Source organism: Dryobates pubescens, chromosome 7 (assembly GCF_014839835.1).
Source record: "Dryobates pubescens isolate bDryPub1 chromosome 7, bDryPub1.pri, whole genome shotgun sequence".
Taxonomy (NCBI): domain Eukaryota; kingdom Metazoa; phylum Chordata; class Aves; order Piciformes; family Picidae; genus Dryobates; species Dryobates pubescens.
Genome location: NC_071618.1, coordinates 4465326 through 4490778, shown reverse-complemented (window position 1 = coordinate 4490778; position 25453 = coordinate 4465326). Strand labels below are relative to the sequence as shown.

General features: G+C 41.2%; 1 protein-coding gene across 5 annotated transcripts in view; it reads right to left on the bottom strand.

Annotated features, from left to right (window-relative positions):
• NCK2 (NCK adaptor protein 2) overlaps positions 1-25453 on the bottom strand; it is a 98202-nt gene that overhangs the window by 48402 nt on the left and 24347 nt on the right. For all 5 annotated transcript variants that reach the window (XM_054163081.1, XM_054163080.1, XM_054163084.1 and 2 more), the window contains one exon: positions 8759-8829. The gene's annotated coding sequence lies outside the window, so the exon portion shown is untranslated. The remainder of the gene's footprint in view (positions 1-8758; positions 8830-25453) is intronic.

Below are 25453 nucleotides of genomic sequence, written 5' to 3'. Positions count from 1 at the left end.
GTGTCTTACACAGACAAGTTGTTCCACTACTATTACCCCAACATGATTTTCCATGGCACCAGAACTACTCCTCAAAACCAAAAGCTTCTGAAAGCAAACTTTTACTGGAGAAAGTCTACAATTATCGGACTCTTTCCACAGAAACAGTTACCCGACAACAAAAACTGGAGTGTCTACATTTTTATGAGACAAATATACATTCAGTGGAGACCAATACTGCCTGGCAACACCAAACTCACACCCTTCTTCATTCCTACTCTCAGCTCCTGTGTTTGAACAAAACTCAATCCTTCCAAACTCCTCTGAATCTCTTTCTACTGTTTTATCTTCTGCCAGAAATTTACTCCTCAGCTCAATTTTCTGAATAGAATCTTCCTGCAATTAAGAAATCATCTCAAAGTTAAACATTTGGCTTTGGCTGCTGCATCAAATTCTCTTTCAACCAGGGATTTATTTACTCTTACACTGGTGATGCATTCTCTCCCTGCGCATTTACAGACACACTTCCTTCTTTACTCCCACCAAATAAAATGCACTACCAAATGTGAAAGGAAAATACTAGTAGCCAGGGAATTTCCAAAAGTGGAGAGAGGGAGAAATATCTGTACTGGAACCACAGCTACATAAAGGAAAACCAGATTCAAATCCACAGTTTGAAATTTGGAAGTTTAGCCACTGAGTTCTCTTTCCTTCTAGTTCAATAAAAAGTTTTTAATGTATATTGCTAATGAGTTTCAATAGAAGTAACTATGCCATCATTGTTTCATACACATTAACAGAAGAGAACCATGAGAAAAATGTAGTACTTGACAGCTTCTTGTAGTACTCAGTCAAAATTCAAGAGCAACACAGATAAATTACAGCACAGGAGGTTCCACCTCAAGGTGAGGAGGCACTTCTTCACTGTGAAGGGGTCAGAGCACTGGAACAGGTCCCCAGAGAGGTTGTGGAGTCTCCTCCTCTGCAGACTTTCAAGACCCATCTGGATGCATTCCTGTGTGACCTGCACTAGATTCCATGGTCCTGCTCTGGCAAGGGGGGTTGGACTCGATCTCCAGAGGTCCCTTCCAACCCCTAAAACCCTGTGATCCTATGATGCCACAATCCTGTTTTAAGTAATACTTCAACAGAAGTAGAGAATTTCTTCATTATCTAAATCAGCCCTTACTCAGAGAAGCAAGTCAATAGTTTTACCAAGTCTGCAGCAGGTGTCAATAAAAAAGGCTTTTAAAAGAAAACTTGTACACAAATACTGGGAGCCGTGGAGCAGTGCATGAAAGTAGCAGCAAGTTACAACCCCTTGAACCACTAAAACTAGAAGCAAGTATATAGAAATTCACAAATTACCCCAAGGTGAGGAACAGAGGAGGGAAAAGGACGATGACTCATGCACTCCTCTCTCCTATAGGACCTCACTGAGAACTTAACTGAAGATTCCTTTTCCCTTCCTGCACCACAGAACCTCTGAATGCTTCAAGTGACTAATACCAAGCTTCTTCATTTTATTTGTTCTTGTTCTTAAGCTTCTTGTTGAAAACTGAACTCTGAGGAACAGGTCCTGGACTGAAGTGTTATTTGATGTCTTCTTCCTGCTCCTCTAGTGTGTAATACATCTAGGTTCAAAAACTCACCTCTGAAACCAAACTTTAGTTCCACATAGGTAAGCAGCACTGTGTGATTGCATCAAATGATGCCCTCAGGCTTTGTTTCTCTTATTTTTAATTATTCTGTAGAAATAGTCAGGGTACTGGCTCAGGATGTGGAGATGCCCAGTCACCACTTACAGACCATAATCGTCAGTCTGACCAACAGCCTGCTTTGCGCCATTTCCTCCACTTTTCCTAAACCACAGTCATGGAGAAGATTGCAGCAACCTACTGATAGTTCTGCCACCATCTTTTTTTCCTGAAAAATACACAGCAGCAGCTGCTTCTCACACAACTGGACATAACCCCAGCACACATATAGAATGCCCTCATTTTGGGTACATGATCATTTATTACCAGTTATACAGGAGAAGGCTTATGCAGCTCACAGGTCAAGACTTCCTGAAGTTTCAGTAAATTATTGTGGTCAGAAACTATGTTCTAGCAGCCATGCATCCAAAGAGTGCCTGAGGGGCAAGTCAGCAGCTGAGAATGCAAGTTTCCATTATCCCTCTGACAGTAAACTCACTTTCTAAGGAGCACAACTGTCAAAGCCTTGCTTATGAGCTAGTTTGAAAACCGGTTTTATAAACATACATAAACGCACGCACACACATATGAGGTTTGCAGCTGTAGTCAAAACGTTAAAGTAAACTCATCAATGTCACACTCTTTTCTAAGGAGATAAATGCTTCATCTTACCAAGCACTCTGACCTTCATCATCATAAACCAGCACTCTCTCTAGCACTGATGGAACAGACCTTTCTAGATCCTATCCAAATCCAGGGCTGGCAGAAAATGACATTCAGTAATCTTCAAGGAGAACTAAGAAAAGAGAAGTAATACTCTGACTGTTTAATCTTGAAAAACAAATTCATAGATCAAATATAAAGAGAGGTCTAATGCTCATGCCACAGCATTTTTGAGGTTGGTATCTTATAACTTGCGAACTAATGGTATGAGACAACCCAGCCTACCAGGGAATGTGCTAAGTGATAGATAAACAGCTACTGATTTTGGTGCAAGATAGAGAATTTAAAATCAGCCTCTTGGGAAAATCTGGATCCCACAATTACCTGATGCTTCAGGGAAGGATCTCTGTGATATCGCCTGTCAAAGCCTGCTTGCATGACAGGAAGATATTTAACTTGCATACAGGAACACATCTGTGAAGATGTCTGTATTTCACATGAAAAAAAATCAGGTAAAAAAAATACAGCTGAATTTTAAAGGTTAGTAGGAAGAATTGGAACAAGTGGTCACAAGGAGATGACACGCTAAAAAAAAACATGCAAGAACTCAAACTAGTGAGGAAAAAGCCAGAGCAGCAATGACAGTGGCGGGGGATTGCTAGAAGCATTATGCATACAGCTGCCTAATCAAAAAGCAGGGTAGAAAAGAGGGAGGAAAAAGAGTGACAGAGCAGGTAGAAAATAAGCTGCTTTATTATGGGCAACAACTAAGAGCAGCTGACAGACAACCGCCTCCAAAATGAGGAGGGATAAGATGAGAGCTGCAGGGGATCCCTGAAACAAAAGGGCGTGAAAAGAGAGCACAAAGGAAAGTTGGAATTAAACCCAGGAGACTGCAAGGAGCCTGTGATGTCTTAAAATGAGACTCTCAAAACTAGGGAAAGAAAAACAGACGGTAGGAAGTTCGTGTCTTTATGGATGGCGTTCTATGCTTTGTGTTGCTACTGACTTAAAAAATAAACAGGCCAAGTGCATTTTCTCAGTCCTCTCTGCTTAATACAATTCAAGCTTTGTTACTACAGTGCAAACAGTAACGGTAATCCAAGATTAAATGAACCAAGTTATCAGAAACAGAATTCCACACCAAATACACTATGCTATCCTTTTGATATTTTTTGTTATACTGAGTATGCCTGAGTAACAAACAAAACCATTCACCAGATACCAACAGATGAACTCTGTATACAGTATGCCTCTTGCCATTCAAAATGCAGTATTTCAGCAAGCCAAACTGTTTTTCAGTATGATAGTACATTTGATGCAATACACACCAGTTGAATACAATGTTACATGGAACATTAAGAACACTACTGAAAATACACACATGGATACATACTACACATTAAATCCAACTAAATCCAACCAAACTCTACTACAGATTTGGATTTCTATTACACACTAAATCCAACATGAATAATGAATCATTTCAGTTTCCTCAAAGTCTTCACATCAGAAGACCTGCCTTCTAGCCATTATCAAATGCAGGAATAAGCCTTCAGCTAATTTTCTAAGTGACCTATGACAACACTGTCCGTGTGCCTACTTCTACAAAGCACCAGCTCAAGCACTCAGCCCTAAAGAGTTAGCAAACAAGCATGACACTCCTCAGGTTTCTGGCAGGACTGCCAGGAGGAGTTTGCAAGCAGGAGGTGACAACTTTTTTATGGGGCAGTTAGAGCTTGGAGTAATTCAGTGACCTCAGTGGCCTCAGCTGCTAATCTTCTTCCTCCTTCAGGAAGGTTTGGGATCACTAACTTGCCCCTGCACCAATATAACCCTATCACACTACACAATGCTGGCACAAGGACTGCTCCCCATCCCTGCATGCCAAAAACCCCAAGCTGACTTTCCCTGACATATGCCTATGTGCACCACTCACCTAAATCATGAATGCTTTCAGCATCTAATGATACTCTCCCTGTGAGGTAGCTTGACTGCATAAGCTATTTTGAAGGGCTTCTCAAGATCATCTTCTAAGCCGTATCAGTTATCCCTCAAGAGTGCAGTGTATATTCAAATATTCTTACTGAAACTGGTGTAACACAGGAATATGTTTACTTATAAACCACAGAAACAGGTGCTCAGTAACCAGTTCTGCCAGTGGCATTCCTCTGAACACTGATCAAGACACCAAGATGGGTCAATGAGTGTTTTGCAAAACGCTCAGTAGACACATACACTTGGGCACAAACTCAACCTTAGCTTACTCAGGTATATCTGTTTCATATATACAGCTTAACTTGTAGCTATATTTCTGAGCAAGATGCTAGATGCTTCACTGCAGGCAAAGCTCTCTTTTTGGCTCAGAAAAACTGACATGCTGGATGAGAAGTTCATACTGGCTATGAAACCACAAAACTACTTCTACCACGGAAAAAGTGATCAGTGCTTTACTGAACTGAATTTTCTTGTATTGATGAAAGCTGTAGAGTGTTTGCTGATGAGAAATTTGAATGGAGTGCAGTTCAAGTATGCTGCAAAAGCTATTTGTAGGCCATAGCAGGTACTGTTAATACCTACAAACCTGAGTTGCACATTAGGCTTATCAAAGCTGGAAAATAGTTATAGACAAGCAATTCTTCATAACATGTTTTGATATTATTCATAAATAACAGCATGCCTATTTTCATGCTAAAAACCCTACAATTGCTACAAAGAAAAGCAGAACAAACGTAGCCAGAAAAAGAAACAACTGAAATCACATAATTCAGGGAACACCAATTTATTTGGCCGGTATATTTGTGGACATTTCTTACTCTCTAACATTAGAGGTTAGAAAGTATTATACTACCAGCATAATATAATGGGCAGTATTCTGTAAATTGTTTTTTTAGACTAGATGTCTGTAAATATATTTAAGTAATGCTAAAGTTGCATTCAAAAGCTTAAAAAGCAACACTGGGATAATTGATGTAATAAGAAACTTCTCTGTGGGAAAGGAACGCAGACATCCACTCAGTACGTACTTCTCATTCCCTTAATTACTGTCAGAATGAAACATTCTCATTGTGTTGTGATTGTACCTTACAGACTAGGCTTTCCATCAAATGTTGTGGTACTGTAGCCACTGGCATTTGATCAGATTGGCAAAACTGCTAAGCACAGTAACAATGATAATTCTGCTTGTGGCTGCTGGGTTCTGGTTTCAGTCTCCCCCCTGTGCACAGAGTATCCTTGAAGTACCAAACAGTACACTCCATCAAAGTGTATGAAGGCTCAAAAAATTGTGCTAGTAAAAAAACATTTCCCTGAATACATCTTCTAAAATACAGAAAATAATTGCTCAAAAACATATTAATATGGCAGTCTCTTTTCAAAATATCCTTTTGTGAAAACACCAAATGTGATTTGTTTTCGAATTCAAAGACTGTAAGTGAATCAGGAACAAGTTCAGAAGTACACCACTGTACTCAATATGGTGCAGAGGTTGAATCTTTTTGGATAATTTCAGATTTACAACTGAATGCTTGCAGTGAATTGCTAGAACACGAGACTTCATCTGCACTTCATGCCAATTTAATTGCAGAAATGTCAGATTTCTACTTCTTTTTAAAGGTGCTTTTTCATATAGTTCTCTTCATAGGAAAGAAAGAAAAAAGGAAAAAAGTAAGAGAAAGACAGAAAACCAAAAGGGAAAAAAAATGAAAATAAAACCAGCTTGACTAGCTAGAAAAAATTTGACCTGGCTGGCAGATCTTGACAACCTCATACTAATTACACTGCAGTTCTGACTCAGCAAAATCCTATAAGAGCACATTATTGTCCACAGTTCAGTGAAGTTTAAGAACATTTTGAGTGTAATTTGTGAGTATTTATTCTTGTGCCAAGTGCATTTCCTTTTCAAAGGGCAAAAGGTTTACTATGCTCTGGTTCAAAAAAAGATTTCAGATGTAGGCTTTATTGAACCTACATCTATGCATTCATTTCCTTTTGGGAAAGGTATTAGAGCGCTCCATGTTTCGCAGAATCAACATTTTTGCCAAGTTGAATATAGTCCTCCAGAAACATGCACACAAAGGATGGAAAGAGACATAAAATATTAATACAGAAGTAAGATTTAATTTTGTTACTGAAATTAAGTGTCATCTAATTGGATGCTGCAAGTACTCTGGATACCCATAGTTTAATATAAAGAAAGAAAGAAAACTAACAACAAAAACCAACAAGAAGAAAACCACAAACAAACAAAGCAAACCCAGAACAGATACCTTGTAAGCTCCACTAATTTAGATGTCCAAATAGCTCCTCCTCTCTTCCTTTCAGGAAGCTGCCTTTTTGAGGAGTATATAACACCTTCACCTGCTATAAATACCTTCCCTTTGGGCATGTTTGATTCCCCTCCCCTCTCTTGTTTTAAAGGACAAAAATAAAAAAACTACTCAGTCAGCCAAATACCACAGAAATAAGTTCAGCAAAGTTTACTCTACATCTGTAACCCAGATTCCAGACATGTATTTCTTTGAACAAAGCAGTGGACTTTAAAAAAAATAATAATTTCTGAACATTTAACTGATAACTATTACTACATAAAGACAAGAAAGAGATTGCAAAGAAAATCGCAAGGGTTTTATAGTACACATTTGAAATAAATACAAAATTTGGGCTATAGTCAGTAAAAATAAGCTTAAATTTAAGTAGAATCACTGGCTTTGGGATGATGTATTTCAGGTTTATATCAACAGTCCTTTCAAAAATATTTTGATTTTGCTACCTACATGACACATGAAAAGTGTAAATAAAACTTAGCAGAGCTCCTACTCCAGAAAATTATTACAAAAGGTTTTGTACTATTAGTCTTTAAACACAAATACATTATGTTCAAGGCTATACTTTGATCTGTTGGAAAGAGTGTATTTATAAATTTAAATGCATATATCAGATAATTTGAAATACTAGTATACAAAAGCCAATTGTAACATCTCAGAGTTTCTATCCCAGCACTTCAGAATTTCCTTTTCAGTTTGATGGAAACTGAATGATTTGCAAAAAAATGTGCAGACATTCTGTTTTAGATTGCATTCCATTTTTAATTCTATGTGGTTCACCTGCACTTTACTAAACAAATTAAGTATAATTTCAACATCTGATAACACTTCATTGAACAAGTACTTAACAGAACTCATAACAAATCTTAAAGCACACAAGGATTTCATACATTGGTGTCACAGTATCACCAAAGTTGGAAGAGACCTCGAGGATCATCGAGTCCAACATATCTCCACAGACCTCATGACTAGACCACAGCACCAAATGCCACATCCAGTCTCCTCTTGAACACCTCCAGGGACGGTGACTCCACCACCTAATAATTATCCTTCATAACTTCCTTCTGAAGAGGTAACATTTTTGGTTTATAAACAAAAGAATTTGAGTAAGAAATAATGAACCCACATGGTAAGTAATGAATGAAACCAAGATTCCCAATTTTCTGCTCCATGCTGCAGCCACTACAGTGCTGAAAGCTCATTCAGTATTGTTTTGGTTTTGTTTGTTTGTTTTTCAAGTACCATTGTAATAAGGTTTCATTTTATTAAAAGTTTCTGTTAATAAATCTCTACTGAGCCACGAAGATGAACTACAGATACTAGAAACAGAAAACAGGATACATGAATTAATGGGGGAAAAAAAAAAACCACAGCCAGACTCTACCACAAAATGAATCCTATGGAAAACATTAGCTAGCTTCATTAAGATACCTCAGGATCCTCTAAGCCAGCACAGGACAATATCTATATGCTGAGTGTCATTCTGTTCTGTTCTCACAATAAAACCCACAAAGCTTTTTTCTTCTTATTACTTCATAAGCTATTAATTTTCAGAATTCAATCAAAGAACAGCATACAGCCTGCTCCACCACAAACTATGGACAGCCACTAATCCTCTACACCTCCCCCACACAACCACATCCTGCCTACAGCACCTTCAGGGTACAACATCCGAGGTTAAAGCAGCAGGTAACAGGAGACAGTAGCCAAAAAAACAGTAGGAGCAATATCTAGTGTTTAATTAATAACCTGAGCCAATTCCTTTTTTTTTTTTTTTTTTTTTAAAGTAAGAGCTAAAACTGATTTGTCTCAGATCCTTGAAGGAGTAAGACTTGCTTTTTAATTATCCATCCACCAATTTAAAATAAACCAACAAACAAAAAAATCCCCACACAACAAAAACCAAAACACATTCCCCCCCTGCCACCAAATACAAAACAAAAACACAAACCCAAAAACTTTAAAAAAAAACCCACACCTAAAAACCAATCAAACAAACAAGTCACTACACTACACAAAAGCAAAAGCCAAGCAACACATCTAGTTCATTTTCTTTAGTTTCAAAAATAACCACTAAAACTTCAAACCACTCACCTTTGGCACACTGTTAAAGGATACAGGCAGTGAAAGGCAGGACTCTCCAACAAAGTTATATACACCACTATCTGAAATAACAAAGAACACATATTTTAGTTTCAGAGACCTTTAGCTAGGTAATTTAATTTTCATACTACCAAAATCTAAAAGATGTGGAAGAGCAGGCAGAATATCTTTAACCTGATCCACTTGTTTAACATTAAAAGACTCCATATTTAACTTCAGTGAATACAAGGTCAGTTTAACCATAGACAACCCAAACCATCTGGGAAAGAAAGTGACCACAAACCCAGCCATCACAATACAGATAACAATCAGTCAACAAATGAAAATAAAAACTCAATCCTGTTTTAGAAAAATTACATTTTAAAAAGCACTTTAATAAAAAAGTGAAGGAAACAGTAAATAAGTTTAACTTGCCTTACTGCCTTAGTAAAAGGAAACACTGTTACACAAGGAGGAGGGAGGTAGGTACAGTCGCAGTGTCAGTAGTTTTGTGGGACAGGGAGTTTTCTCCTCAGGATGTACTCACACACACTTGGGATGTGTAATCCAGATGGATTACTACTGTCTGTGGTTTGGGGCTCTCTGGCACAAGAGATACTGACCCAATGAGACCAGCTCTGAAAGAGGCAGTGAAGTTGGCTGGACAGCTGGAGAACTCCTTTAATGGAAAGATTCCACCACAAGGGCGGCTAAGTATGGCCACACTCTCGTTGAGAAGTGATGGACCTTTCTAGATGAGTCTCAAATTCTTCTATACACAATCTCAGCTGCAGCTTTAGCTCCCAAGAGCTGGACAGCACAAGCCTCCAAAGGTCCTTCCCAGCCTCCATTGTTCTGTTAAGTTTTTCTAGCCAAAAAAGGAACCTTTCAGAAGAGACATCAAAATATTTAAACACTTCTTTCTGTTTAGTAAGGATCCTTTTAACTCCATAGGATGTCTGACAAATTCAAGCACTGTAAAACCATTAAGCTCCCATTCAAAGGGAAGGAAAAAATTCTGAGTGTCATAGCTTATAAGGATGCTATACCACAACTTTTACTCAACCTGAGGCCACTCATGCACAAAGGTTTCTGTTCTAATCTTCTCTAAACAGATTCCAACCACCTGCCACTTTACAAAAGTACCCTGTGAATAAATTGAAGTACACCAGCAATTTATGCACTGATTCAGTGCATTATAACAAAGAGGGGGGAGGAGGGGGAAGTATTGACAAAGGTATTGTAAATACCTTATGCAGATGTTTAAGCTAGACTTCCACCCATTAGTACAAAGTGGAGTAACATAACTGTTAAAACCACCATTTGGCAACCATTTCAGTATAAACATATCGTTAGGGAGTAAAGCACAAGAAGAGTCCCTGTCCCTCAGCTCCCCAGCAGCTGCAAGGGAAGCCAAAGCCAGAACATTGCTAGCCATCCCAAAAAACACAAAAGGAAAAACAAAACCAAACCAAACAACAAACAGGGACTCCAGTTCAGTGCCTGTGACATCACAGATCAGACAGAACCAGGGGGTAACTTACTGCCTTTTCTGCCAGGGTGCTGGCTGGAATATCTGCTGCCCCATTACCCAGTCAGGGTTTTGAGCTTTGAGTAGACACAGACCACAACCACCCTTTGCTGTACCAATTTTCATACCCAGCAGTCTCACTGAAGACTGCTATATATTTGAAATTATAGGATGGATCTATTTTTCTACTGTCTGAATGTTTTATAGCACTTGTTTTTATCCTGTCAATAATGCAAACCCATTTTTAATAGTAAGAGGAAAAGGTGAAAGAATAAAAGCCCCTTGAATTTTTGTTAGATCTTCTGAACAGTACCATCTTTCCCCTTCTTACTTCCCAAATATCTACTGCCCATTATCATCCACCACTGCAGCACTGTACCAAGCTTCTGATTGAATTTTTGTCTTCCTTAAAGAAAAATCCAACACATCTACCAGTTATTGCTTCCACCTCCACAAATGCTGATTATCATATAGAATTTGTTGGAAAATTAGCTGAAAACCAGTACTGTTAATCATCAATACCTGAAAAACTAACCATGCATTTTTTATTAGTCAACTGGAGAAGAGATACAGTTGGACAAAATAAGAGTCCAAATTCCATCCAAACACGTAAGAAGAGTGAGTCATATGTTTATCTCCATATAACAATGCTAACTTCCTTCTCTACAAGAAAGGTTTTATTTTTGCCCTTCAATTAACATGCATTATAAGCAGCTCAGTGTCAGTGGTGATCGTGCAAAGAGTCAAAGAAAGAAGATGCACAAGAGAGCCTTGTTCCTACCAACACTTCGATTGAAATAAAACTATTAACACACACAAGTGCAAGAAGCAGACTGGTCTCTGCCCTTTTAAAGGCTCGATTCTGTTGCATTGTGACCTCTTTTTTTTGCTTTTCTCCTGGTAAAAATCTTCACTTCGCTACGAAAGAATCAAAAGAAGTTTTCTTCCTCAGAATAGTGACCACTTCCCATCACACAGCTCCATGGCCCGAACCTTTGCCTGCAACATAGTGACTTGCAGAGTGACTCAAACTCAGGATGGAATCCTGGACCGCAAATAATTAATTTTAAATGTGTTGCTTGAAACAATCTTTCAGTTACAGAAGTTCAAGATTGTTATTTTCAAAGGTCAGTAAATGGAAACAATGGTTAGGGTTTGGGACCGTCTGACCCCAGGCAGAGGATTTGCATTGTAGGTGGAGTTTTCTGGCTCTGCTGCTTTGTCCTACTAGACAAGCTCTTAGACAGCTGTATTTGACAGCAAAGCAAGGCTGGGGAATGAGCACTTAAAACTGAGTACAAAAAAAAATAAATCTCAATCAACCTTCAAAAGCCTTTGAGTACACATGACAAATACTGTCCACTCCAAAGACAAGCTGGCACAACATTAGAAAACTTGGGAAATTAAGTCAACAGCTTTTTGAAAAGCAGCAAGGCAAACAGAGGCACAGAGCTGGGCAGTTGTGCCCCATGGTATCACCAGTGCCCATTACTTCTGTACCACCTAGTGTGATATCCATTTGTCATATTGCAATCCTAGTATCAATACTACTGCAGTAACGTCAGCCCTGCTGCATGCAAAATAGCACTGTTCCTTACCATTCTCGACTGTCTTCATAACCTATATTACCCTGAGGCCCAGAGCAGAGGAACAGAAGATGAAAAAGAAAAGGGATGGCAGAGTATATGAATTGAATGAACAGGTGACTAAAAACATGCAAGAAAGACAAATTTGTCTATGTTTAAGCAGCAACCTCAATCACTCATCTGTTTTCTAGACCAATGTCTTCCAAACACAAGGACTGTACAAGTCTCAAAATAAAAAACACTTTTGAATAATCTGAAATAAAAGTTTGAACTTGAGGTTTGCAGACAAGTACCAGAAGATAGATACCAGTATGATCTTATTATATAAGTACCTTATATTTGACTGCATAATCTTTAAAGATTACAATCTGAAGGATAATTTAGTACTCTTGTAATGATTACAAGTAACATCCTCAGTTAACCACCTTTCCTTTTACTGATAGCTCTAATGTGCCCTATTTTCTTTATCCCCATGGCTAAACTCCAGATTCCATCTTACAAAAAATATTTCAATGACAATTCTCTCAGGCTCTCTGCCTAATACCCAACCATCTCCTATTTAAATTCTGACATGAAATAGCTAAAATAATCTCTGATACTTAATATGCTAATACACATGAATGACCTGACCATAAACCTGTACCACTCTGAGTGGAAATTTTAACTCCACTGGTAACACATTCAAGTGACTCTGATAACTGTGATAAAATTCAACAATCAACATATTACTGGTGACCTTCTGGAGAACAAATGAAAAGCATCACATTATTACAAATTCTCCTGCAGAGAAGATCAAGCTGGCAATCTGCCACTTTATTACACCATCAAGCTCCACTCCAACATTAAATATTGCCTGCCTTTGTAATTGACCGAAATACACTGAAGAAATTGCAGGTGACCACTTTGGGCTATTAAAGTATTCCATTAAGACTTCTCCATTAGGCAGATATTTCAAATGAAATTACATCAAAATAGCCTATGTTCAAAATATTTTAACTATGCAGACAATTGGGCAAGCACAATCCAGTTCCATAGAGCAGACAGATCAGCCTAAGCACTCCAAAAGCTCAATGCCTGAATTCGCTTAAAGGGAAAAGAAACCCAATTTTACTCAAGTCTCCACTATATGCTCAGTATTTTAACCTCCTACTCATAAATGTCCCCACAAAACTCATTTATATTACCTTATTCTAAAGCTAAAAAATAAAAATGGTGATGCTAAAACATGCTACTGTTCTTTAACTCTGATAAGGCATTCACTGAATACTACATTTTCAAAACAAGTATGAAACAGGGAGAAAACAGAAAGCAAGACTGGATTAACATAATATTTACCATTTCTAAAACACAGCATATTGCAACATCGTGTTGCAATGCACAAAACATTCTGAAAGAAACCCAAAAAAAGAAATACAACCAAATCCTTCCATACTGTATACCCTACACAACTAAGCTTTTCTTCTCTTCAGACCATGGCTCCGTAATGGCAAGGAAAAGTGAAATGGGGCACATGAACAGGTTCACTGCATCACATGTGGAAATGACTGCCAAATCTTTTCCAGCATTTGAAGGATCTAAGTCTGTAAGCTAGCTAAGAAACTGAGTCCAGCCCTTAAACTAAAGGCAAACTTTTGTGTATAAATGGGTTTCTTTAAGCAGTCCAGGTTTGGAACCACCACAAGAGGCTGTAAAGGTTATCCTAAGAAGTTTGTGTGTCCTCTGAACAGCTCATGGGCATGAGGTTATGTATCTTCTTTGTGGTCCTATCTATCATGCAAGAGCTGTAGTACACCTCCTGGCCATACTGTCTAAGTGGAAATGATTAGACATGTATCATTGGTCAACAAAGCAACTTTTTTTAAATTTTATTTTTCAAATTAGATAAACATATATGGGGAGGGACAGAAATAAGAAGTGGAACACACCTAGAGAAAGCATGCAATGGCTCACAGTTCAATTATATGCAAAGAGGCTACCCTGACCCTATGAGGAGAGGCTGAGGGAGCTGGGGTTGTTTAGCCTGGAGAAGAGAAGGATCAGGGGTGACCTCATTGCCCTCTACAACTACCTGAAAGGTGGTTGTAGACAGGAAGGGGTTGGTCTCTTCTCCCAGGCAACCAGCACCAGAACAAGAGGACACAGTCTCAAGCTGTGCCAGGGGAGGTTTAGACTCGAAGTGAGGAAAAAGTTCTTCACTGAGTGAGTCATTCGTCATTGGAATGGGCTGCCCAGGGAGGTGGTGGAGTCGCCGTCCCTGGAGGTGTTCAAGAGGGGATTGGATGTGACACTTGGTGCCATGGTCTAGTCATGAGGTCTGTTGGGACAGGTTGGACTTGGTGGAGTCGCCATCACTGGAGGTTTTCAGGAGAAGACTTGATGGGGTGCTTGGTGCCATGGGTTAGTTGTTTGGGTGGTGTTGGATTGGTTGATGGGTTGGACGCGATGATCTTGAAGGTCTCTTCCAACCTGGTTTATTCTATATTCTATGATCCTTGGGGTCTCTTCCAACCTTAGTTATACTGTGCTACTGTGACCTGTATCCTCATTTGATCCTGCAAATACACATCCCCTGCAGACTCTGATGTATACATCACAGGTTTTAAAAAAAATAAATAAAATGTGTTTTTTGAATGCCAACTGCCAATCTACTCATGAAACACAAACAGATGATTGTCTAAGTAATATCAATGATGAAAATAAATACTGTATTTGAAAAAACAACTTCCATTGCCAGCTTCCTCTGTAGCTGCGATCCAAAAGCATGCATGCCAGGCTGGAAAGCTGGGTAGAGGTGAACCTCATGAAGTTGAATGAAGGCAAGTGTAGAGTCCTGCACCTGGGGGATAATAACCACAGGCATCAGATGAAAGGTTGACCTGCTAGAAAGCAGCTCTGCTGAGAAGGACATAGGAGTCCTGGTAGACAAGAAGTTCACTAGGAGCTAGCAATGTGCCCTCATGGCCAAGATAGTCAATGATATTTTGAAATGAATTAAGAAGAGTCTGGCCAGCAGGTCGAGGAAGGTTCTCCTTCTCTGCCCTGATGAGGGTACACCTGGAGTACTGTGTCCAGTTCTGGGTTCCCCAGTGCAAGAAAGAGATGGAACTACTGGAGAGAGTCCACAGGAGGGCTACAAAGATGATTAAAGAATGGAATATCTCTCTTATGAGGAAAGGCTGAGAGACATGGAACTGTTTTGCCTGGAGAAGAGAAGGCTGAGAGGGGATCTGATCAATGTTTACAAATACCTTAAGGGTGAGCATCAAGAAGATTGGGCTAGTCTGTTTTCAGTGGTGTCCTGCAATATGACAATGGGCACAAGCTAGGACAACCAACACAAACTAGAATGCAGCAGGTTTCACTTTAACCTAAGAAAAAAAAACACCCTTTGAGGGTGCTGAAGTACTGGAACAGGCTGCTCAGAGAGGTTGTGGAGTATTGTTCTCTGGAGACTTTCAAAACCAACCAGGACACTTTTCTGTGCAACCTGATCTAGGCAAATCTGCCTAGCGGGGTTGGACTAGATCTCTGGAGGTCCCTTCCAATCCCTACCATTCTGTGATACAACTAGCAGCTTTTAAAATTGGAAAGAAATTAGAAGAGTTCTATCTATTAGTGACTGCATCTGCTAAGAACTCTGCAATAAATACTGTACTGATTCACATTACTTTATCAAGAGGAATCACATGCTTCCTACATTCTCTCAGCTAGAAGTTTCCCCCAGAAGCCTGAGCTATTAAAACCTCTCATACCAAATTACTACCTAAACTCACTGTAATATGCAATTTTAAAAATTCCTGTCTTAAGGAGGATTTTCCATCTTGATACTTACTGATACTAACCCAATTAAAACTTGAATGGGCCGAGTTGTAAACTTTCAGTGCAACGCTTGCATGAGGCAAAAACCCCCAAACTAACAAACAAACAAAAACCAAAACGAGAAACACAAAGCAGACTGCAGAAATGGCAAGTGGGAGGGCCAGGAAGCCCTCTTTGAGAGGAAAATGCAATACTGCAGTCTCAAAACCAAACAAAAAAATCCATGACCAACAAACCCCCCACACACACCTGTGTTTCAGACTGAAAATCAAGCACCAAAATAAACGCAGGCTGTGTCCAGTCACTCTCTGCAAGCTGAAAGTGGCTGACATCAAAGGTACTATGCCACTAAAACGGCCCCAGGCTTTTTCAAGCATTTCTATTCAAGAGCCGTCTGTGAAAGGTGAAGTATTCAAACAACATTTTAACTACATTTCTCTATGTTGTCTTTTCTGTTTACAATAGCAACTCTCAATCTTTCTGATTTTCTGTATTTTAGGGTTTACGAGCTGGCAGTATAAATATCCCCAAAGTTCACAAAGAAGTAACAACAGTCCTGATTAATGCTTAGTACAGCTCTAAGGTTCTCAAAACCCCTTACAAATATATGCTGGAAGACCTGAATTATCAATTACAATTGCATATAAATAAGCCAGAAGCAAAGCTGTTCTTTAACTTGCCTCTCAGAATCTTTAAGGATATGAAATGACTGGATTTCAACCTTAGGTAGTGCTTAACTAAGAAAGCTTTCTCATGTTTGGTTTGAGCACCAAATTATTTTGTTTTCCTTAACAGGCTACCTTATTATTCAAATTACAGGCTTCATATTTAGAAACATCTTAGCATTTATAGTTAAATAACTTTATTCAGAACTTCAGAAATTAGCAGTTTATACCTATTGTTTAATAACTCATTACAGTGGAACTTCAGCCTTTTTCTGATTGATAATTTAATTTGTTTGTAGAAACTGCACAATAAGAGTCTTTTCCATTAAGTAAAATGAGTTCCAAATCTTTGAGGACTCAAATGGTTAACAATTAATCAGCCCAAACAGCTCCTTCAGAAATCTGTTTTTCCTACTGCACCTTTGCCATTAAAATATTTTACATGAAATGACACATGAACCACTGAATCATACTAGTTCTTCCAAACGTTTCTACTACAGTTAAAACTCTTAATTCAACATTTGTGAAGTTCAGGACTGTGAAAGATTACTATAAACAGCATATTAAGACACTTAACAGTAATCTAGTAATCTGCACTTGTAAATTTCTGAAAATGCATACTTTCACAGGGAAAAGTAATTCACAGATGCCTTTTGAACAAGTGAAAAATCACAGATTCTGATGAATTAGCTACCACAGAAGGATGCAATGCTAACTCACTATCAGCGAAAAACTAGATATAGATGCCTGGCTAACGCTCCTGACTAGGGAGACTAATGTTTAAAATAAGCAAATAAATCTCACATCTACACTGAGAAAATCTGCTTTGGGGTGAGATGTAACATAAAATTGAACTACAAAGGGATTACAGATCACCAACACAGTAAAATAAGGCAGACCTATCCCAGAGGCAATTCAAAGTTAAAGGCTGATGGCAATCTTTATTAGAGCTCCTGTTCTGGTAAATTATTCATTCTTTCTTAGTCCAAAGAAAATCCTTCCTATGTGTACATACAACACAGCACTGTCTGAATTTGAAATATTAGTGCCACTGCTATCCTGGTGCTACAACATACAGAGAAAGTGATGTTAAAGCAGATCATGGTTAGAAGTTGTCCTTGCAATCAGCAGGCAGATAAGGGGAGGGAACAGGAGGCAATGCACAGAGGAGATCCTGACTGTCATCTTCAAGGAAAACACTGTCAAAAACTTCTTCGTAACTCTCAAACTGCAAAGTGACAATTTGATACCTCACTTGGAGAGAACAAGCTGCTCACCTCACCTGCTTTAAAGTTGCCATCATCAACAGCTGAAGCAATCACTCCCTAGCCTGATCCTGTCTGTGCAGGGTGTTTGGATTTTACCCTTCCTCCAGGTGCACATAAGAATGCTGCAGGCATTATTGCTTAAATAGAGTATCATATCTATTCTGAAGAGTATGCAAGTTCTTCCCTATTCTGTCGAGGCAAACTGCATCTGAAATACTGTGTGTGTAAACAAGAGCCCTTTCGCTCTGAAGGGATGGCAGAAATGTCCAGGCATCTGGGGCCTCAGGTGAAGACACTTCTGACTTCAGCTGAGGGAGCAAGCAGAAGAAATCTCTCTGAACAACCACCAAGAAATCTCTCTGAAATATTTCTACTCTTTTTGTTGGTGGTTGTTCACTCAAGCTCAGTACTTCAAGGTTGAAAAGCACAGGGCTGCAGAACTCACATAAGCAGACAACTGCAGGGCACCGAGGCAGCACACGGTGTGGAGCAGACGTCCCCCCCACCTCCCCCCGAGCCAGCTTTTCCCTCCCGAGAGGCCAGCGCGGCGCGGGCGCAGCCTGCTGCAGCCGCGGGGCCTTCGCCAGCGGGCGGGAGGCCCGAGTCACGTGGGCTCGTTCCTGAACGGCTCTCCGGCTAGGTCCCCGGCCAGGGGTAGGGATGGCGGCAGCTCACCGCAACGCTGTTTTCGAAAGAGCCGTGTCGACCCAAAATGAGGTCGAACTTAAGCAGCCAAGTGTCCAGGCAACTGGCTGCAGAGAGTACTGGAGTCTGGCACTTGATACGGAGGGCACTGGAGGTAACAGCTGCATTAGGTGTGAGCAGCTCCATTATCTGCTTAACCTAGTGGCTGAACCGAAGGGCAAAGTTGCTAGACTTAGGACAGTAAGGGAATGGGACAGGGAGTTGGATTTGAGGAACCAGGCTCTGCAGACTTCCCTAGCAGAGGGAGGTGACACAAGAAGTAGCAGGAAATGGATTCAGGTCCCTGTTAGCAGAGGCAAGAAAAACCCTCACGGCTCCCCTCACCTTCCCAGCTGCCCTTTCAGAACAAGTATGGGGCACTGGAAGTTGAGGGTGAGGTGACTGAGAAGACAGAAGACACAATCCACCGCCCACATCAGGACTTGTTCCCTTAAAAACAGAGGAGGATAATTGATACTGGTGATTCCCTACTGAAGGGAACAGAGGGCCCCATATATTGGCCAGAGCCTTCCCACACAGAAGCTTGATACCTCCCCTGGGGCCCAGGTCAGAAAATAGAATAGACTAGAATAGACCAGACAAGACCGTCAAGATCATCGGGTCCAACCTATCAACCAATCCAACACCACCTAAACAACTAAACCATGGCACCAAGCACCCCATCAAGTCTTCTCCTGAGCACCTCCAATGACAGCGACTCCACCACCTCCCTGGGCAGCCCATTCAATGGCAAATCACTCTCTCTGCGTAGAACTTCTTCCTAACATCAAGCCTAAAACTCCCCTGATGCAGCCTGAGACTGTGTCCTCTTGTTCTGTTGGTGGTTGCCTGGGAGAAGAGACCAACCCCCACCTGGCTACAATCTCCCTTCAGGTAGTTGGAGACAGCAATAAGGTCTCCCCTGAGCCTCCTCTTCTCCAGGCTAAGCAACCCCAGCTCCCTCAGCCTCGTCTCATAGGGCTTGTGCTCCAAACCCCTCACCAGCCTCGTTGCCCTTCTCTGGACATGTTCAGGAGTCTCAATGTTGTTCTTAAACTGAGGGGCCCAGAACTGGACACAGGACTCGAGGTGCAGCCTAACCAGTGCAGAGTACAGGGGCACAATGACTTCCCTGCTCCTGCTGGCCACACTATTCCTGATCCAAGCCAGGATGCCATTGGCCTTCTTGGCACAATGCTGACTCATGTTCAGCTTACTATCAACCAGTACCCCCAGGTCCCTCTCTGCCTGGCTGCTCTCCAGCCATTCTGACCCCAGCCTGTAGCTCTGCATGGGGTTGTTGTGGCCAATGTGCAGAACCCGGCACTTGGATGTGTTCAATCTCCTGCCGTTGGACTCTGCCCATCTGTCCAGCCTGTCGAGGTCCCTCTGCAGAGCCTCTCTACCCTCCAGCAGATCAACTCCAGCCCCCAACTTGGTGTCATCTGTAAATTTACTGATGATGGACTCAATGCCCTCATCCAGATCATCAATACAGATACTGAACAGGATGGGGCCCAATACTGATCCCTGGGGGACACCACTAGTGACTGCCTGCCTGCTGGATGTGGCACCATTCACCACCAGCCAGTTCCTAACCCAGCACAGAGTGCTGCTGTCCAAGCCATGGGCTGACAGCTTGGCCAGGAGTTTGCTGTGGGGGATGGTGTCAAAGGCCTTGCTGAAGTCCAGGTAGACTACATCCACAGCCTGCCCTGCATCCACCAGGCGGGTCACCTGATCACAGAAGGAGATCAGGTTGGTCAGGCAGGACCTGCCCTTCCTGAATCCATGCTGGCTGGGCCTGATCCCTTGGCCATCCTGTAAGTGCTTTGTGATTGCACTCAAGATGACCTGTTCCATAATCTTGCCTGGCACTGAGGTCAGGCTGACAGCTCTGTAATTCCCTGGTTCCTCCTTTCAGCCCTTCTTGTGGATGGGCATCCCTTTGGCCAGCTTCCAGTCATCTGGGACCTCTCCAGCGAGCCAGGACTGTTGAAAAATGATGGAGAGCAGCTTGGCCAGCTCATCTACCAGCTCTTTCAGCACCCTAGGATGGATCCCATCAGGTCCCATGGACTTGTGGGGATCCAAGCGGCTGAGCAGGTGTGTAACTACTTCCTCCTGGATCACAGGGGAACTATACTGCTCCCTGCCTCCATCTGCCAGCTCAGGATGCCAGTTGTCTGGAAGACAATCTATCTTGCTATTAAAATTTGAGGCAAAGAAGGTGTTAAGTACCTCTGCCTTTTCCTCATCTTTTGTTACAATATTCTTCTCCATGTCCACCAAGGAGTGGAGGTTGTCCTTGCCCCTCCTCTTGCCATTAATATATTTGTAGAAGGAATTTTTGTTGTCCTTCACAGCAGTGACCAATCAAAGCTCTAAATGGGCTTTTGACTCTCTAATTTTTTTCCTATGTGACCTAGCAACATCCTTAAACATTTCATGGGTTACCTCTTCTATCTTCCAGAGATGATACACCCATTTTTCTCCCCTTAATTCATTCAGAAGTTCATTGCCCATCCAGGCTGGCCATCTACCCAGCAGCTCATCTTCCAGCACATTGGCACAGCCTGTTCCTGTGCCTTCAAGATTTCTTTCTTGAAGTAGTTCCAGCTCTACTGGACCCCTTGGTTTTTAAGGGTTGTTTCCCAAGGTACCTTCTGAGTTAGTTTCTTAAGTAACCTGAAGTCCAACCTCCAGAGTGGAGGTTTTGTGCTGCCCCTCTTAGCTTGATTGCATATTGAAAACTCAATTATCTCATGGTCACTGGACCCCAGACAGCCTCCAACCACCACATCTCCCACCAGCCCTTCTCTATTGGTAAAAAGAAGGTCAAGCAAAGCCTTACCCCTGGTAGGCTCACACAGCTGCTGTCCTCCATACACTCTAAGAACCTTCTAGACTGCCTCCTCTCTGCTGTGTTAAATTCCCAGCAGCTATCAGGCAGGTTAAAATTGCCCATGAGAACAAGGTCTGGTGATCTTGAAACAGCCTCCAGTTGTTTATAGAACAATTCATCAGCATCTTCATCCTGGTTGGGTGGTCTATAACAGACTCCAATCAGGATGTCAGCCTTGTTGGCCTTCCCTCGAATTCCCACCCACAGGCTTGATCATTGTTAATCCCTCTCCATGGTGTCTAGAACCTCCGTGATGTACAGGGTCACTCTTCTACCCCTTCTCCTTCACCTGTCTCCCCTGAAAAGCTTGTAGCCATCAATTACAGTGTTCCAGTCATGTGAGTCATCCCACCACGTTTCTGTGATGGCAACTACATTGTAACTTTACTGCTGTAACAAGGCTACCAGCTCCTCGTTTGTTACCCATACTATGTGCATCAGTGTACACGCACTTCAGCTGGGCTGATGGTTTCACCCCTGACTCCAGATTACCAGAATTACCAGTCCTGTCTGGGGGGACTGCTTTCAGCCCTTTCCCCCTTCAAATCTAGTTTAAAGCCCTGTCAATGAGCCCTGCCAACTCCCTTCCTAAAACCCTTTTCTCTCTATGGGATAGGCTGTTCTCGTGTGCTGGGATCTTTCTCCTCCTCTGGGATGGATGGACTCCATCTGATGCTAGCAGACCTGGTGCCATAAAAGTTCCGCAAGACCAAAACCCCCAAAATTCTGTTGGTGGCACCAGCATCTGAGACACTTGTAATTACACCTGCTGTCCTGTTCCTCTCAGTATTCCTTCCTGCAAGCAAGGGCATTGATGAAAAAATTACCTGTGCCCCTGACCCCTCAACCACTTTTCCCAGAGCCTTGAAGTCCAACCTAGTTAATTCTATATAGAGGAATCCAGTAGCAAAATGGGGGGGATGTGACACACGAACCAAATACCACCCCATGAAACTTCTTAGTGAAACAGGAATATACTCAAATAGCACCTGGTGTTAGAATTCAGTAATGCGTAGAAAAAAGATGTTTCTTCCCTGGGAGGAATAAAATACTTTTGTGCCAATCTATTTGTGTATCAAAGGGTAGGAAAAATCAGCATTCCAGATTCAAAGCTTTTCCTGATTCTCCTCTGATGACTTAATTAAGGAAAACATGAAAATTCATGCACTTCAAGTACAAAACTACCAATACTAGGGGTTCATAACTAAGAGCTAAAGGTAAGCAGTAGACAAACACTTGGAACTTAGCAATGGCTTAGTTTCCTACTCGAAGTGGTAGGTGATACATGCTAGTCAGTGACGTGTGGTACCACGACCATCCTCTTTGGACATGATAGAACGGCAGTACCCAAAGTCAGCATGTTCAATGTGCAGTTCAAAACAAAACCACATGGTTCCTCACATCTTCAAAATGGAACCAGTGCCAGATCACGACTTCCCAAGAACACAGAATCCCCCCAAAGACCTGCTTTATCTTCCAAGCTAATCATCCAGAAACTGTTGAAGCAATTTTGCCAAACTACCCCAGAAACTTTGCTTTAGGTTGACAAGAAGGGAAACATTAACACAGCTGTGGTTCCACCACAGCATACAGCACCCATAGCTGCAGGCACTGCTATTATTACTGTTAGAAAGATAACTAGATATTCCAAAAATCTCATACTACCCAAATAAAATTTGGCAATAGCCTGCCTTCTGAGGTTTTCAGTACTGATTTTCTCGCTTTCATGTCTCGTACACATTTGGTAGTGCCTTATTCTACTCATTTTAATCACGTCAATTCAGTGGCAGACTACAAATGAAAATGCAATAGAAACATTGCAGGCCCTGTAACAATAGTCAAAACAAAGATTTCCTATGGCAGCTGTCAAATTAATGACATCTCCAAAGCTATCTAAATACAGTATCTGGGCAGAAATCCAATTATGTCAATTCTGTCTGAATACCCCAAAAGAGTGTCCTACTGGGGTTATAAGTGGAAATAATTTTAAGAGCAGATTAGCTACATAAGCAGCTCCACACTTGAAACCAGAACAAGGGAACAAAAACCTAAAGGCATGACATTTATGTGGACGCAAGGGAGAAGGGAAAAAGAACTGTTAGACATCTGGCAAAAGGTCAAAGCCAATTACCTTGTCCAAATTTGCCCCCCAAGATAATAGCTTCCAGGTTCACTTCTTCAACAAAAGACGTATTGACTCCCGTAATTAAAGAGATTTCTGCTTACCTCGACATCCTCTATTACTACTTCAGTATTGTCCAAAACTTTTTTCAAACAAAATATTAACAGCAGTAGAAGACCATGCCAAATTCCCAGAAGCATGATATAAATTTATCTAAAACCCATGAAAAAAAATAGTCTCTCTCACTTCAATATTAGGCAGCAGTGACAAATGGCATTCAGTGGCTTTTAGTTCACAAGTATGATTTCTTGCAGCTTTTCCTAATCCATCATAACCACTGATTTCCCTTCTGCCTTGCAATTGTCTGTATTATTATGTGTGTACCAAATCCAGTTTGCTGAACCTTGCCACAGGATTGTGTGTGCTTGTGGTTTTAAAACAGACAATGTCCAAGGGGGTTAGAGGGAAAACAGCCTTTTCATTCAATAAAGAAAAAAAAAAAACCAAAACAATTTTTCTTTCTTTACAGGTATGTTAAAATAAGTGCTCTGAAACTATAGATAAATATAAAATTATCTGTTTTGTTTGGGTTTTTTTAATGAAACCAAAGAAAAAACCTGCAGATGTCAAATAACTGAAGGAATATATAATGGTAACTACATTCTAAGTAGAAAACTCTAGAAACCTTTATCTCTATTATAAATATATGTTATGTATATAAGTGAATCATGATGAAAAGATAGATTGATTTAGACAAAGTTTCTAACCCTGATCTGTCCATATATGGATAACACTTTTAAATGCAAGAATACTGTGTCCAGTTCTGGGCCCCTCAGTTTAGGGAGGATGTTGAGTTGCTGGAACGTGAACAGAGAAGGGCAACAAAGCTGGGGGAGGGGTTTAGAGCACAAGCCCTATGAGGAGAAGCTGAGGGAGCTGGGGTTGCTTAGCCTGGAGAAGAGGAGGCTCAAAGGAGACCTTATTGCTGTCTACAACTACCTGAAGGGAGGTTGTAGCCAGGTGGGGGTTGGTTTCTTCTCCCAGGCAACCACCAACAGAACAAGAGGACACAGTCTTAAGCTGCATCAGGGGAGATTTCAGCTGGATGTTAGGAAGAAGTTCTTCACAGAAAGAGTGACTGGCCATTGGAATGGGATGCCCAGGGAAGTGGTAGAGTCACCATCACTGGAAGTGTTTAAAAAGAGACTGGATGAGGCATTTAGTGCCATGGTTTAGTTGATTAGATAGTGTTGGATTATAGGTTGGACTCAATGATCTCAAAGGTCTTTTCCAACCTGGTTAATTCTATTCTATTCTATTCTAATAGAACTCACTGCACATATATTTTGAGTGTTTCTGCTATCAAAACGGTATCAGTTTAGGAGAGAGAGTAAAGCATTCATTATGAATGGGCCTATATTTAAGACTTCACATTCTGGGCTGTGGTACTGATACGAAGACTCACACAGGGAGAGATGGGCATTTTTCTGCTCTTGTTGGGTTCTTTGGTTGGATTTTTCTTTTACTCAGCAGAGTTATTAGGAATATTTTTTAAAAGTCTGAAAAATAAGAAGCCTTTTTGATCAAAATCTGCTAAGTTCTAGAGTGTATAGAGAATTAAAAAATAAATTCAAAGACATGTACCAATACACAAATGTAAGATTGCATTCCAGAACTTGAGACAACTTCTAATTGGGCCCTGTGCTCTTTAACATCTTTATTGATGATCTGGATGAGGGCATTGAGTCCATCAGCAGTAAATTTGCTGATGACACCAAGCTGGGGGCAGGAGCTGATCTGCTGGAGGGTAGAGAGGCTCTGCAGAGGGACCTCGACAGGCTGGACAGATGGGCAGAGTCCAACGGCATGAGATTGAACACATCCAAGTGCCGGGTTCTGCACATTGGCCACAGCAACCCCATGCAGAGCTACAGGCTGGGGTCAGAGTGGCTGGAGAGCAGCCAGGTGGAGAGGCTCCTGGGGGTACTGGTCAATGGTAGACTGAACATGAGGCTGCAGTGCGCCCAGGCAGCTAAGAGGGCCAATGGCATCCTGGCCTGCATCAAGAACAGTGTGGCCAGCAGGAGCAGGGAGGTCATTCTGCCCCTGTACACTGCACTGGTTAGG